Below are 9,348 nucleotides of genomic sequence, written 5' to 3'. Positions count from 1 at the left end.
TAATTAATAATACATCCATGTGAGTTTTAAAAAGAAATAAAATATGTTTAAATATTTAATTATGTTCTTTGTTATATTATACTGCTTAATAATGTGTTTATATATTATTACCACTTGCCTTCTAATTTTGTGCATTATAATTATGATCAACGTCTAATCAATTCAGAGGTAGCAGCGTGGATTGAAGGTAATGAAATAATAGATATTTGTGACAGGAATGTAATACTTCATGGGAACAAAAACGAAAAAGAGCACGTTCAATCATATTACGGGTACTATGATCCTTTGTCGTATCCTCTATCCTTTTCAAGAGCTGAACTGGGTTGGCATAGGAAATCCCAAAGAGGAATACACTAGAGGAAGGGGTTGTCAGTGGTGACATGTAATTATTGTGATGAATAATCAGGCCTTCGATGGAATTGTTGGAAGTTACTCACGTACTATGTGTGGGCATCAGGCCTTAGTGCCATTTAAATTTTGGCATGATAATTTCAGGCACCTAGCTCCCTCCAGGGGGTTTATCATGAAAATCTACCGTCAATTAGACAAGTAGTATACGATCTTATACATTTGGGTAAATAAAATTTGTATCCTGTAAATCTCTTGCATTCATAAGAAATATGTGTGTTTCATCCAAAGACAACTTCTTGATCATACTTGACCTATACGTATATTTGAAAGATTGTGTAATGTTATAGAATATCACACATATACCTTCAGACAGCTTTTTTTCTAACTAAGTGCTAATCTTTATTCTATTTATCATTGGCATATTTTTTCCTTTCTCACTTTACTTTATTAATTTATACTATCACAATGGTTTATTTCCCAGCCAAAGGAAACTTAACTAGATGACGCAGCTAAAGTTTATATATATAGTATGCATTCCATGATCTTGCGATGCTCACTTTATTTCACAAAATAGATTTCCTGGTAGGAATTCTCTTGCCATTGACTGTATTTCATGTATAAAACAACTATGTAAACCTGTACATAGAAGTGATCACTAACCTATTGTCAGGGAAACAAGGTACTACAAGCTTTATATTTTAAGCTAAATCAGCTAGGAAGAAATTGACATACTTCATAATATAGTACTAATTATAAAGATTCATAAAGTGCATAAGCATAGAATCATTCTATATGTTAGATAACATAAAACAATATGAAATCATAATGAAAGTAAATTAAATATAAATTAGTGAGGCATCGCAAATATACAAAAAATAAAAATAATAATATACAACATAAATATAAATGCTTTTTAATATATCAATACCAAAATTTAAAATTACAAGGTGTTCCCCATGTGTTGGACATAAACTAGATCCAAAATCTACAAATAAATAAATAAATAATATATACTTCCTCCTTTACAAAATAACTGTCATGCCTTTAGTTCAAAATTGAATTAAAGCCACGGTTCTTAAATTGGAACGGAGGGAGTATTATTCAATAAACTAGCCCGTGCGAATGCATGGGTTGGCGACTAGTATGCTTAATCTCAGGTCAAATCACACTTCGTGGTCAAACTTCCCGAAAGGTCACCCAACCTCACACTACTCCAGCCCAAGCACGGTTAACTTCAGAGTTCTATCCAACCCCAGCACCAGCTCACTTCACAGACACTTGTTGATATATCTAGCATATCAATCCTATTAAACCTTGTTGATGTTTAGGACTTTGTTCATGTTCATGAGTGTGATGAAATTTTGAAAAAATATTTCAAACTTCTGTTCATATTACGTATCATATTTTGAAAAAAAAATTGCCGAAAAAAAATTCAAAACTAATTTTTTTTTCTGTTACTAGTGGCGCACCTAGCAAATGGTGCGCCACTAGTAAGTTTGAATTTTTTTGATTTTTTTTGCCTCGAGATCTTAAAAGCCTCATAACTTTTTTTCTGTTAGGTTTTTGAGGCTTTTTAAAATGTTTAACGGGGTCCCCCCGTTAAATTTGGATGTAACTTTTCGAGTAGATGATTTTTCATATAAAAAACTTTTTAATCCGAGTTCGTATGCAAAAGTTATGCCCATTTTACAAATTCCAGAGAGATTTTGCAAATAAAGTCGAAATTCATATTTGTAAATTTTCCCAACAACTAGACCACATATCACATGGAAAACTTATTTTTTTTTAATTTTTTTTGACATTTTCATCATTTTATTTTATTTTATTTTAAACTGAAAAGGCGGTCCAGGGGTGCATTTGGGGGAATTTTTGGCCAAGTTAGTAATGGCGCACCTTGAGAGTGGTGCGCCATTACTAGTTCAAGTAGTAATGGCGCACTATCCCCTGGTGCGCCATTACTAGTTTTGAAAAAAATGATTTTTTTTACTAATGGCGCACCGTGGATATGGTGCGCCATTACTAGTTTAACTAGTAATGGCGCACTATCCCCTGGTGCGCCATTACTAGTTTTGAAAAAAAATAAAAAAAATTGTTACTAATAGCGCACCGTGGATGTGGTGCGCCATTAGTATTTGGACACTAATGGCGCACCAACACATGGTGCGACATTAGTATATAGTAGTGGCGCACCACATGTCTGGTGTGACATTAGTGCCCATTTCATCTATAGCCCTTTTTCTAGTAGTGAACAAACCAAGAACTCGCAACCAACGCAATAAAGAGGTTGTCAATCCCTTCACGGCCACTTGCGAAAGTGAGATATGATAGAGATAGTATGATAAGATAAATATATTTTTGGTATTTTATAATATAGATGTAAAAAGTAAAGATGCAAATAAAAGTAGATAGAAAGCAAATATGATAAAGGATAGACCCGGGGGCCATAGGTTTCACTAGGGGCTTCTCTCAAGATAGCATAAGTATTACGGTGGGTGAACAAATTACTGTCGAGCAATTGATAGAAAAGCGAATAATTATGAGATTATCTAGGCATGATCATGTATATAGGCATCACGTCCGCAACAAGTAGACGGACTCCTGCCTGCATCTACTACTATTACTCCACACATCGACCGACTCCTGCCTGCATCTAGAGTATTAAGTTCATAAAGAACAGAGTAACGCATTAAGCAAGATGACATGATGTAGAGGGATAAACTCATGCAATATGATACAAACCCCATCTTCATATCCTCGATGGCAATAATACAATACGTGCCTTGCAACCCTTTCTGTCAATGGGTAAGGACACCGCAAGATTGAACCCAAAGCTAAGCACTTCTCCCATGGCAAGAAGGATCAATCTAGTAGGCCAAACCAAACTGATAATTCGAAGAGACTTGCAAATATAACTCAATCATACATAAAAGAATTCAGAGAAGATTCAAATATTACTCATAGATAAACTTGATCATAAACCCACAATTCATCGGATCTCAACAAACACACCGCAAAAAGAGATTACATCGAATATATCTCCACAAGAGAGGGGGAGAACATTGTATTGAGATCCAAAAAGAGAGAAGAAGCCATCTAGCTAATAACTATGGACCCGAAGGTCTGTGGTAAACTACTCACAACTCATCGGAAGGGCTATGGTGTTGATGTAGAAGCCCTCCGTGGTCGATTCTCCCTCCGGCAGAGCGCCGACGAAGGCTCCAAGATGAGATCTCGTGGATACAGAAGGTTACGGCGATGGAAATTGTGTTTCGGGTGCTCTCTGGATGTTTTCGGGTATGTAGGCTTATATAGGAGGAAGAAGTACGTCGGTGACCGCCCAAGGGGCCCACTAGACAAGGGGCGCCCTGTAGGGGTGGGCGCGCCCTACCCTCTCGTGGCCGTCTCGGCTGCTTCTTGACTTGCACTCCAAGTCCTCCGGATCACGTTCGTTTCAAAAATCATGCTCCTGAAGGTTTCATTTCGTTTGGACTCCGTTTGATATTCCTTTTCTTCGAAATACTGAAATAGGCAAAAAAAACAGCAATAGGGGTTGGGCCTCCGGTTAGTAGGTTAGTCCCAAAAATGATATAAATGTGTAAAATAAAGCCCATAAACATCCAAAAGGGGTAATATAATAGCATGGAACAATCAAAAATTATAGATATGTTGGAGACGTATCACTGAGTACATTGCTGCTGGATCGTGCTGTGCTCAATTACTATAGATGAAGCAAACACTCAAGGACTATGGCATCAACGTGAAGAATGTGCCTCTCTACTGCGACAATGAGAGCGCTATCAAGATTGCTCATAACCCAGTTCAGCAATCGAAGACCAAGCACATCCAGATTCGTCATCATTTTGTTTGTGATCATGTGTTAAAGAGCGACATCTCCATCAACCACGCAAGCACTGAAGACCTGCTGCCGGTATCTTCACCAAGCCCAAGAAGAGATTTAGCAAGTTGCGGTGTGAGCTAAATATCCTAGAATCTTCGAATGTTCTCTGAAAAGGACACACATCCTAACACTTATGCTGACTTGATGACTTAGATGCGCAACACATAAAGTAACGTTTTTCTTCAATCAATGAAGACTAACCTCTAAGTGTGAAGAAATTAATGAACAAATTGATTCTCAGAGCCCTACGTAAATTGTACGCGGTGTCTAAAATTAGCTTTCTTATACTGTGGGTTACGCCACCAACCAAAGTTGAAAATCTTCAATTTGAGTTTTTCTTCGTTTTTGAAATTCCTCAGTTTTTCAAATTCTTAAACTTTGCTTTGTCCTCACTCCTTTCGGTGTTGTTCTTCATTTGAATATATATATGAGTTTATGTCCTCTACAGCATTCACTTATTGCAAATTCTTCATGTTGATTTCTTCTGCTAAGTGAATGTGATCGGACCCTTCCCCCTCTATGCTAAACTCAACCCAGTCTGTTCACAAATTCTTCATATGCGTTCTGTTTGAAACTCGTTCAAAATCTTCACTGTGTCCTTGTCAGCTGAAGAAATTGCGAACGGAACTTTTTACTTATCTTATCAAAATTTTCAGGTTTGCCGCTTAAACCGTTCCACATCCCATGACAATACTTATCAATTCACCCACGATCTTACATGATCGTCACCTCTCAGTACGTGGGTGACACACACTACAAGAAATATGTCAACTTATGACCTTCTGTCAGTGACCCTGGAAGAATTGGTCATAAATTTATGACCATTTGAGACCAATTGGTCGAAAGCTGTTCGAGGGGCTCCAAACCCTAAACCATTGCGACCATTTTGGTCAGAAAGGTCATAATTTCCTTACATGAAATGGTCATAAAGCTAACAGCGCTAGTCCGCTGCCTTATTTCTAGTTGTTAACGACCAATATAGATGGTCATAGCCTTGTAAATTGTGGTGGGTTGCTATGACTACGCGCCGCCTCATCAGTTTTGCCTATGTGTCATGTCCATGTGGCAGTTTTTGCCCTAGGTTGTGAAGCAACCTATATTTCTGTCATTCCCAAAATTCCCAGAAAAATTTCATAAATTCTTTGGGTCATATCTTCGTCAAATATGTAAAAACCTTCCTTGCCTAGTTCAAAAATAATTCAAAAATATTCATTTTCCTATTCTGTTCAGAGTAACAGTTTGTGAAGGAAGTACCACTTTGGCATGTCCAAATAGTATCCATTTTCTACAGTACTTTCCTATGCCCAAATAACCATCCTCCACAAAATGCCATCTCAATCCATTCATTATTTTGAGCCGAGCTTCAACATTCGTATTTATGTCCAGTGTGGTGGTTTGCAAAGCAAGTACCACCTAGGGTCCTCCTTTTAAGCTGAAAATTTGTGAAGACGGTCTTCTTAGTAACTGATCATCCTCAGCCAAAACTCACGCCCATTAGCCATGCACATTTCCCGTACCGCTAATCAAACACTTGGCCGCTAATTCATGTTTGAGCATCGATCGGTCTCCTCGTGAGAATCTTATGGTGTAATTTTGTTCCTAGCACCTACCTGGGGAGTGCTCAACCCAGTAGACATGCCTAGGCTGCCCAGAACACATGGCAACGCCACGGTCACGCGGTGACCACGCGACGGGCATGCGAGTTTATGCGCTCTAGAGTTGGGGCCCTCGGCCACCGCCCAAACCTCGACGTATCACCACCAAACAATGTATTTATGATTAAATAGGTACTTATGTAACTAGAAATGATTTTTGGAAAAAAATAAATAGCAAACTATGAGGCAGCTGCAGTTCAAATTTGACCCGCTTCCAACTGAATCGGCGGGAATTTGTCTTTTTCACCAGAGGTGGATCAAAACTTTTGACACCCAACCATTTTGTCAATTGTGCATTAAATATGTCCTAATATTTTATAAAAATGATTTGGTACAATTTTGCAACAAATATATGGTAGGTCCTTCACAAAAAAACCTCCTTTCGGGCACTCGAAAAATGGAAAATGAATTTTCCGTGCAAAGAAAATGAAAACTCCCTTTGGAAACATTGTTTGGAATTCCAAGATGCACCATTGTGCACAATATGAGATCATTTGAACAAACTATGCCATGAATGTGACCATGAGATTGAGCGTTTGGGTTGAAATCCATGAATCTTCACACATGATAGCTCATTTATGAGAACACTTTTCTAAAATAATTTCTGTATTACAAGATTATTACTTTTCCTGGAAACTTGGTCACACATAATGACACAATGCGAAGGTTTTCCAATTTTTTGTTTTTTTTTGAATTTTTTATGCCCGTTTGAAAATGCGGTCAAAACTGTGGGCTTGACCGTTCCTAGCTAATGATTTTTGGAAAAAATAAATAGCAAACTATGAGGCAGCTGCAGTTCAAATTTGACCCGCTTCCAGCTGAATCGGTGGAAATTTGTCTTTTTCACGAGAGGTGGATAAAAACTTTTTGCACCCAACCATTTTGTCAATTGTGCATTAAATATGTCCTAGTATTTTATAAAATTGATTTGGTCCAATTTTGCAACAATTATTTGGTAGTTCCTTCACAAAAAAACCTCCTTTTGGGCACTCGAAAAATGAAAAATGGTTTTTTCGTCCAAAGAAAATGAAAACTTCCTTAGGCAACATTGTTTGCCATTCCAATATGCACCCTTGTGCACAATATGAGATCATTTGAACAAACTATGCCACGAATGTGGCCATAAGATTGATCATTTGGCTTGAAAGCCATGAATCTTCAGAGATGATAGCTCATTTCTGAGAACAATTTTTTAAAATAATTGCCGTATTACAAGTTTGTTATTTTTCCTGGGAACTTGGTCACATATAATGACACAATGCGAAGGTTTTCCAATTTTTTGATTTTTTTGAATTTTTTATGCCTGTTTCAAAATGCGGTCAAAACGGCGGGCTTGACCGTTCCTAGCTAGTGGTTGAATCTTGGAATTTTTTTGGTGTTTCTCTGATAAATTGATACTTATGTACCTAGAAATGATTTTTGGAAAAAACAAATAGCAAACCATGAGGCAGCTCCAGTTCAAATTTGACCCGCTTCCAACTGAATCAGCGGAAATTTGTCTTTTTCACGAGAGGTGGATCAAAAATTTTTACACCCAACCATTTTGTCAATTGTGCATTAAATATGGCCTAGTATTTTATAAAAATGATTTGGTCCAATTTTGCAACAATTATTTGGTAGTTCCTTCACAAAAAAACCTCCTTTCGGGCACTCGAAAAATGGAAAATGGTTTTTTCGTCCAAAGAAAATGAAAACTTCCTTAGGCAACATTGTTTGCCATTCCAATATGCACTCTTGTGCACAATATGAGATCATTTGAAAAAACTATGCCATGAATGTGGCCATAAGATTGATCATTTGGCTTGAAAGCCATTGATCTCCACACATGATAGCTCGTTTCTGAGAACACTTTTTTAAAATAATTGCTGTATTACAAGTTTGTTATTTTTCCTAGGAACCTGGCCACATATGATGACACAATGCGAAGGTTTCCCAATTTTTTAATTTTTTTTTGAATTTTTTATGCCTGTTTCAAAATGCGGTCAAAACGGTGGGAATGACCGTTCCTAGCTAGTGGTTGAATCTTGGAATTTTTTTGGTGTTTCTCTGATTAAATAGATACTTATGTACCTAGAAATGATTTTTTGGAAAAAATAAATAGCAAAACATGAGGCAGCTCCAGTTCAAATTTGACCCGCTTCCAGCTGAATCGGCGGAAATTTGTCTTTTTCACGAGAGGTGGATCAAATTTTTTTACACCCAACCATTTTGTCAATTGTGCATTAAATATGGCCTAGTATTTTATAAAAATGATTTGGTCTAATTTTGCAACAATTATTTGGTAGTTCCTTCACAAAAAAACCTCCTTTCGGGCACTCGAAAAATGGAAAATGGTTTTTCGTCCAAAGAAAATGAAAACTTCCTTAGGCAACATTGTTTTCCATTCCAAGATGCATCCTCATAGATGTATAATCACACAATGCGAAGGTTTTTAATTTTTTTTGTGAATTTCCTATGCCGATTGCAAGATGTGATCAAATTTGCCCGCATGACCCTTCTTAGTTAGGTGGTTAATAATGCAAAACTATTGGTTTGTCTATGATGAAATAGCTACTTTTGTATCTAAAAATGATTTTTTAGAAAATAAATAGCAAACTATAAGATACCTGTAGTTCAAATTTGACTCGTTTCTTGCCGAATTGGCTGTTTCTCAAAATACCTAGAAAGATAGGAAATGCAATCAAATTGATGATCATCGATGAAAGGTGGTCTAACTTAAGTGAAAATTTTAGTGATGCCATTTTGCAAAATATTTTTGGTAACTGCCTCACAAACCTCCCTTGTTTTTAACACTAAGAAGAGGAAATTTTAATAGCTCATTTTCGAACCAATCAGGACGCAGCACACGGATCACCCCACTGTATTCGATCTGAGCCGTCCGCCTCCTACTGATCCAACGTCTCTTCCTTCCTCCCTCGACCCCCTCCTTCCTGAGAAACCCTAGGTCAAGCGCTGCCGTCTCCCTCTCCCCGATCCAGACCCCTCCCCCGCCGCCCCTCTCCCCGATCTAGATCCGTCTCTGCCTGCTGCTCTTCTCCCCCAAATCCAGCCCCGCCGCCGAGCACCTCCGCCCCAACGCCAGCGACTCCGCCCACTACCCATCGCCGGACCCCCCGCGACCTTCGCCCTCTACCCCAAAGCCGGCGACCCCCACCATCTGCATCTCCCCTCCCCTTCTCTCCAGCAAAATCCGCCGGATCGACTCGACCCACACAGGCCGCGCCCAGATCCCCCGGTAGAGGAGGAGGAGCCTCCTCCCGCCACCACCTTGCCTCCTCCTGCCACGAGCAGAGCAGATCGGGCCGCGTGACAGCGGGCATGGAGGAGGACGCGGCGGCTGCTGCTGCCGCCGTCTACCTTGCCTCCTTCCCCGGCCACCGCCTTGTACCGTACGTCCGAGCAGGTCAGGCGGGCAGGTCAGGCGGCGGCTCCAAGATCCGCCAA

Source organism: Triticum dicoccoides, chromosome 1B, assembly GCF_002162155.2.
Source record: "Triticum dicoccoides isolate Atlit2015 ecotype Zavitan chromosome 1B, WEW_v2.0, whole genome shotgun sequence".
NCBI lineage: Eukaryota > Viridiplantae > Streptophyta > Magnoliopsida > Poales > Poaceae > Triticum > Triticum dicoccoides.
The sequence above is the reverse complement of the archived record's forward strand: the minus strand, read 5'-3'. Positions refer to the sequence as shown.